We start from the raw sequence: 7,717 nt of genomic DNA on the forward strand, positions 1-7,717 counted from the left end.
GTAAGAACTACAAATTAATATACATAATCGCATAACAAGGAGATAGTATTGACGAGGATATAAGGGAATAGAAGCAGATTCAAATTTAAATTTTGTTTAAGGTTCTTAACACTGGACTCATCTGTCACTAATTGCTGCCACTGATTGGACGAGACCGTGGAGAAACTAATTTCACGAATAAGTATAAAGCCTTTATGTACATTCACTATTAAGTAAACATTGAACACGAGACAACCAAAAAGTAACTGTTGAAGAATCAAAAAATTAAAGTACCGCATCGGTGATTAATGCGATGGGGGTTTTCTTATATGAATTTGGGCAATTCTCCCCTCGTGAGCTAGCTTTCGGGATTGAATTAGGTCCAAGATACATCGATGGTTAATGGAATGAGTGATCTTCTTATATGGACTTGACAATTCTCCCCTCATGATATAGCTAGAGAATTCATTGTATGTTTCAAATAATAAGCTCACATCTAATATTAGGTAAACTTTTAGTGAGTTTTTACTTATATAATATGTTTGGCTTCGTAAATATTGGGATCAGATACACCTACGACCTCAGAACTGCATCCTCCACTTTCAAGTCTAATTAAGCCTTTTCGTACATTCATTACTAAGAAAAACAAAACGGAACACAAGAAGTACAACAACAACAACAACAACAAAAAAACATATAAATAGCTATGGAGACAGCTATATACGTAACTAGTGTATTTGCGCGGTTGTAGAAAAAATTCTCTTACAAATCATAGATGTAACACGTTACTCTAAGTGTAACAACACTCTCTTTAAGAAAAAATATCCATGTTGGTGCTGGTATGAGCAATATCTTGTACTTCTTTTTCAAAAAGTACTGATTAAAAAGAAAGCAAAATGGGAAGTAATCAAAATTGCAAAAACAAAATTGCTGCAATAAAAAATTTCAGACTGAAAATACCAACAATTAAAACAGAATGACAGTATTTAATTAGAATCGTAGCCATCACAGAAAAATAAAATACAAAACAAAAATTGACAATCAGCATTTCAATAGGGTGATACGATGAGATAAATCTAACTTTATATCACAATCAAACCACACACAAGTCTCACAAAGATATCACGCATAAATCAACTCTTGATCTTCAGAAACTAATGAACATAAAAAAAAGATAAAATAAAAATAAGTGATCCACCAATTCTAATACCACATCAAGATTTATGCATAAATGATAAAATTTACATTAGAGAAGATAATTTGAGAGAGGAAGCATCATAAACTTCTCATATCTTTTTGTGTGTAAAGAATAAAAACTTACCATGAGAACTTCCAAAAAAAGTTAGAAATATACGAACAACATGTTAATGGAGAAGCTTCTTTTGACGTAATCAATAACGCAATAGCCTTTTTAGTGGTAAATCCTTATTTTCATGATTTGTTATGTGCTTCGCTTTTATGCTCAATGATAACTTTGTCTTTCAAAATATAAAATCATAGCTCAAATTTGTAGTTCACACTTTATAGACAATCATGTCTTTCACTCGATTCCTCCTGCAATGCGTATATAAAAAAGTAATATTAGTTGAAGCTAAATTTCTTGTGACATCCGGTTCAAAAGCTCGACAGCAATTGATCGAAGTGTGTCTAGTCTAAGACGAAACAATCTTTTTTTTTTTTAATTTCATTGACCAAGCTGATAGATAGATCTCATTTAAGTACAGCCAAGTGCTGAATTATCCCAAAGAATAAAACAACTACTAATATACGTAGAAATCCTGTTACAATCACCCTATCTCATATGAACTATTGATAGACATGCTTACCTCAGAAAGAGAGCTCCATTTGTGAGTGGTTACATAAAGTCCTGCTAATATATCTATTATGCTAACAGTCCATTAAGGTGAGGAAATTAGAACACAAAATTAGGCACCCAAAAGCTTCAAGAATATAATCCAAATCCTTAACTTGCTACGTGCAGTACAAATAACAGTCACAACATAAAATTATATTTCTACTCTTTAATTACCAGCAATTAGTGTTAAGTAATGGGTGTAAGTGTTGGGGGATAATTAAGACTTGAAAACTGACGTCTTTTCCTTCTCATTTTGATGAGTACTTCTTACTACCTTCAATCCTTACGAAGAAATCAAATGAGACGTGAAAAGAAGAGGAAAAGATCAGCGAGTAATAAAGAAAATTTAAAGTGGAATAGTAATTATTGAGATGAATTTAAAGGTTTGATGGTATATATACGGAGAATAATTAAATGATGACGTATTTATAGTACTCTTTTCTTGATAATTTTTCATGTATTCGATCTTGATCACTTGATGAAGAAGAGAAAGCTTTTTTTGTAGAAAGCTCGACCAGCGAGAAAAAGTGTTTGGCCGGTGCCTTTACTGTTCGTCCCGGAGGAGCACCGAAGAACTTTCTTTCATCCCAGCGCATCAACTGATCCTTAAATGACTAATCCCTGGCTATGGAAGACGGGGCCGCTTGGCCAATTCGGTTGTGTCAGCCCTGAGACTGGTCTACCATTTTGTTATGAGCTGGCTGGACAATAAGGTCCCAAAATTAAAATCAGCGGCAATGATGAGAATGAGGGTGTTGGAAACGAAGAATCAGAAGTTGGTGGTGCTAACAAGAGTATATGGGGAGAGAGGTTGAAGATATAAACTATGGAAATATATATACATGATAATTGAAAAAACAAAGGCCCAAAAAGATAACCTATTTCTTTTTTGAGGAACATTAATACTCCTGAACTTGGTAAGTTTTATAGGGTTTTCTATTAAATTTTGGCTGAGGCATATATGGCCATATTTGGAAGAGGTTTGAGTTTGGTGGAGGGACTTTAGATTTTGTTTAAGTGAGTATTCCGAGTGAAGAGGGAATTTATAGCGGAAAATACAAGAGAAGGGGACAGATAAGTCATGATTAATCTAGATACTATTATTAATGTTGCTAATAATTGAGATAGTAACTGTTGTTACATGTAAATCCTTTGTAATAAAAAGAATTCCAATAAGATCCTCAACTTTTCAATACATGATAATACATATATATACTCCTTCCGTTCCAATTTACGTCACGTGATTTATATCCACATGAAGTCTATAAAATAAATCAATGTTTTGGAATTTATGATTTAAAACATGTCATAACATGTGATTATAAATTTTTTGAAATTTCTATTTCTAAACATGCCATAATATTTATGTGGTTATAAAGCTTCTCATTTAAAAATATATTGTTCTATTTGAAACTAACCGAAAAAAAGAAAAACATGTAACATAATTGGGAGGAGGAGTATTACTCCAATCATAGTTCCATTTTACGAGTCAATCAAAATTTCTTGTGAGATAGATGTAGGTGCGATAATTTAATATTGTATTGCAGTTTGACATCTTTTTATTTATTCTTTCTACAGATTAAATCTATCATTTTTTGTCAATAAAAACGACTGCATGGCCATTTAAAAAAGAGTCTAGAGAAAGAAATAGTAATTAAAAGGGGGAAATTTTGATAATCTATCTCACTCCCTTTACTAATTATTAGTAATTGTGGAACTTACATTAAAATATTAGAACTTTCAATCTTGTGAACGTTTCATTGGATGAACATTTGCAATGTTACAGCTATCCCATCAAACTCATATATGGCAACTGTCCTATGAGTTGAATAAGTAATAATGCAGTATTGATTAAAGAACCGTACGTGGAGGTGAGAAATATATAGTGTGCATGTATCTTCTAATATCTTTGGTAGTTCAAATGATTAATCGGAGCTTGGTCACGTCCCTTAATAGCACTTTGGACAACATTTTGAAAGAAAAAAATAATCAATCTTTTATTCGTTTTTGAGTTTTTTTTTGGTTCTAAGGTTCAAACAAAATAGATGTAATTAGGAGAAGGATTTATATACTCATCAAAATCCAACATTAACCTTGAGGAGATATCAGTTTTACAATTGATGATTGCTACTCAACTCTTCTTTAATATTTTATCGCAGCCCAAAGAAGAAGTAAAAAGAAAGTAAGACAAAAGAGCAAGTGTCATGCATTGTAGTACTTCACATTGTATCGGTTGCTTTTAAAAATTACTAGTAATGGAATAGCTTCATAAATTTGTTTGATTAAACAATCATTGAAAATTTGGTGGATTTTTATCTGATAGATAGGTGTAGTTTTCACAACTGATATCATAAAATCCAAAAATAAAGGTTAGTAATTCCCCTCTCTACCTAATAAAACCATCCTCATCTTATGCATATAATTGTGTTTTGTGGACCCTTTTTCCCCCAACATTTGCATTAATTTTTTAATTCCCTGCCTTACAGATTTACGCTGCTATCTCCCTTCATGGCCCAGTCAGCAGCAAATTTATCCTTACGTACGTGGCAGCCAAGTCATGCCACGTCTTTACTTGTGGAAAACATGTCAATTATACTGTGCAAAATTTTAGGTATTGATTGATGAGTTGAATAATGATACAGCAATATGTTTTTTTTATTATTATTTTCAAGGCCTTCAAATTCTATTTTAGTTTTTCACTTGGTGTCGGTATTCATTATGGGGCTCGAGCAATTTTAATTTGCATCGGAAAGTCTTGTTTTGGGGTAAAGCTAGCTAGCGCTTTGTACAATGACGACTTTATTTCCAGTATTCAAACTCAAAATCTATAATTAAAGACTAGATAGTACTCACCACCACATCATAACTTTGCCGGTAAGGTCTTCAAGCTAATTTCTTGCTCTTTTTTTTCTTTTTCTTTTTCCAGAGGGAGCTCGTAGACCAGTCACTAGGAAACATTCTATATATTTATATTTGGTATTACCTTTTAATTAATGTACTGAACACTGGACTTACAGATTATTTAGGGCCTAAATTAAACTATGTGTAATTATTTGTATAACTATAATTTATGTTGAAAGTTTTATCAAAACTTGACCTGATAAATTGTAGTCAAATGTGTTTTTGTAGATTTAAAGGTTAAGCATAACAACAACAACGTACCCGATGAAACCCCACAAAGTGGGGTTTGGGGAAGGTAGAGTGTACGCAGACCTTAGCCCTACCTTGGGTAGGGAGGCTGTTTCCGGTAGACCCTTGGCATAAGAAACAAGCAATCCAAAGAAGGATGAAACAAAAATAATGAACACACCATGAAAACAACAAAATAAAGCAGTCAAAGGACAAGAAATTAACAACAAATTGTAATAGAAATCGAAAGGCAAGAAAGTATGAGAGTAGTACTACGACCACTAGTATGGAAGGATAAGTGGGACAATACTCAACTACCTACTACCCTTTTACTCTAATTTGTGTCCTCCAAAACCTCCTATCGACGGTCATGTCCTCGGTAAGCTGGAACTGCGTCATGTCCTGTCTAATCACCTCTCCCCAATACTTCTTCGGTCTAACTCTACCTCTTCTAAAACCGTCCATAGCCAACCTCTTACACCTCCTCACTTGGGCATCCGGGCATCTTCTCTTCACGTGTCCAAACCACCTCAGTCTCGCTTCTCGCATCTTGTCCTCCACCGATGCCAACCCCACTGTGTCCCGGATATCGTCATTTCTAATCCTATCTCTCCTAGTATGGCCACACATCCAACGTAACATCCTCATTCCGCTACTTTCATCTTCTGAACGTGAGAGTTCTTGACTGACCAACAATCCGCCCCATATAACATAGTCTGTCTAACCACCACTTTGTAGAACTTGCCTTTAAGTTTCAGTGGCACCTTCTTGTCACATAAGACTCCTGATACGAGTCTCCGCATCATCCACATAGAACCAATATGATGTGTGACATCATTGCCAATTTCCCCATTTCCTTGTATAATCGACCCAAGATACTTGAAACTTCTTTTCTTTTGGATTGCCTGGGTACCAAGCCTCACTTCCACTCCAGCCTCAGACGTTAAGCCGCTGAACTTGCACTCCAAATACTCTGTCTTGGTCCGACTCAACCTGAAACCTTTAGACACGGCTTTCTGACTAATGGCTTACTTAAGGAGGAAGAATTGATGAGTATGTCAAAAAGAGGGGAGAGAATTGTGTCATTTGTCTACTTCTTATTTGCTCTCTACTATTAATTTAATTTGTACATTGTTGCGTGGTCAAATTTATAAGTAAATTGTTTAGTTTTTAATCATGCTTCGCAAAATAGGGTTATAGTAACATAATTCAATTGATTAGTAATCATAAGAACATCCAGATAAATAGAGACAAATAAGTAGGAGTTTTAGTCGAAGATTATTAGCTCTGTGAAACTTACCATAAGAACATAGGCACGAATCATTGCGCACTTAAGTATCGTATATGTTCAACCATAAAAATTTATAGATTATTGTCTTTGTGCATGCGTATGACAGGGACGTCTTCGCCAGCTTTATAAGGCCGACTGCTACATAAGTCGTTGCTGACAGAGAATGCTCAAATAGCTTCCTTTTACTCATTATTAAGTTGAGTTTATGTGTTAGTCCACGCTTTTCCGAAGAATCCTACACCCATAAGCATATGGCCTGATTGGTCTTCCGTATTTGCCCGAGCTTCATAGGCTTTGGCCCGTTCTCCAATTAGATAATTGGATGTTAGGACGTGAGTTATCTTCTGTGAGGAGCCAAACAGGCATATAGCCTGCTATTAAAAAAATATTATCCTGTATTTTCAACTATAAAATTTGAGATTTTAATTATTATTTTTTATTAATTATAAATGTTGAAGAGCGGCCTATTCATAGATATTGCTGTGGGACATATGATGAGGCTGCAGAAAAAAAAAAGGTTCAATTAATCCCCTTGGTAACTTTACACCATCACGTGCACAGGTTGTGTTTGCTTAGCTTCTAGTTTGTTCAAACTAGCAATTACGTTAGACTGCCAAGAGTTAAAATGATGAGGGCATGTATATATAATCTTGTAATACCTTACAACTTATATACTTCCCAACAAGCTAAGGTTCCACTACTTCTTATGTTTCTTCGTTTGTGATGCATTTAGCTAGAATGCAATAAACACATAGTCTAATGAATCTTTTTACCATTCTGCTTCAAATATCAATCTTTTGTCCGTTTTAATTTGCGCATACTATCTTGATATACTAATGGTCTTGATTGCTAACTTCAATTAATTAAGGAATACATATCCAAGCCTCGATGGGCTTAACTGATGATCTAAGTATGTAATTGATATGTTATGATCATTTACAGCAAATTATTGTGTAACATGTTAGGATTTAAAATCCCAAATCCGACTTTTGTAAGCAGATTCCCAGAAAGATTGGAGGGTCACAAATGACCACTTAAATACCAACCTCCTTAGATGTAACCTACTTACGTCGTGATGTAAGCGAAGAATAAATAATACACACGATTTATAGTGGTTCACCCTCAATGTGAGAGCTACGTCCACGTTGCCGTCGCAGATCTTATTAAAGAAGAAATATTACAAGTGTTTACAACACTCAACCTCACAACCCCAATCCCAATGACACTCAAGAATTTTACCACACAAAATTCTCTCAAAGACCTTCTCTTACTTAGGCCTTTCACTAAGAGTATTTCTCTTAGATTTTCTCTCTTTGGGATGTGTTGTCTTCTTCAATTTGGTATGTTTAGCAAATGAGAAAGCTTCCTATTTATAGGTGTGAGATGAACCTATTGATGTCATTGGTGACTCAAGCAAGCACTTGACAATTTGCCAAATACAAGGAAGATGTTTTCTTCCTTAA

Source organism: Lycium ferocissimum, chromosome 8 (genome assembly GCF_029784015.1).
Source record: "Lycium ferocissimum isolate CSIRO_LF1 chromosome 8, AGI_CSIRO_Lferr_CH_V1, whole genome shotgun sequence".
Taxonomy (NCBI): domain Eukaryota; kingdom Viridiplantae; phylum Streptophyta; class Magnoliopsida; order Solanales; family Solanaceae; genus Lycium; species Lycium ferocissimum.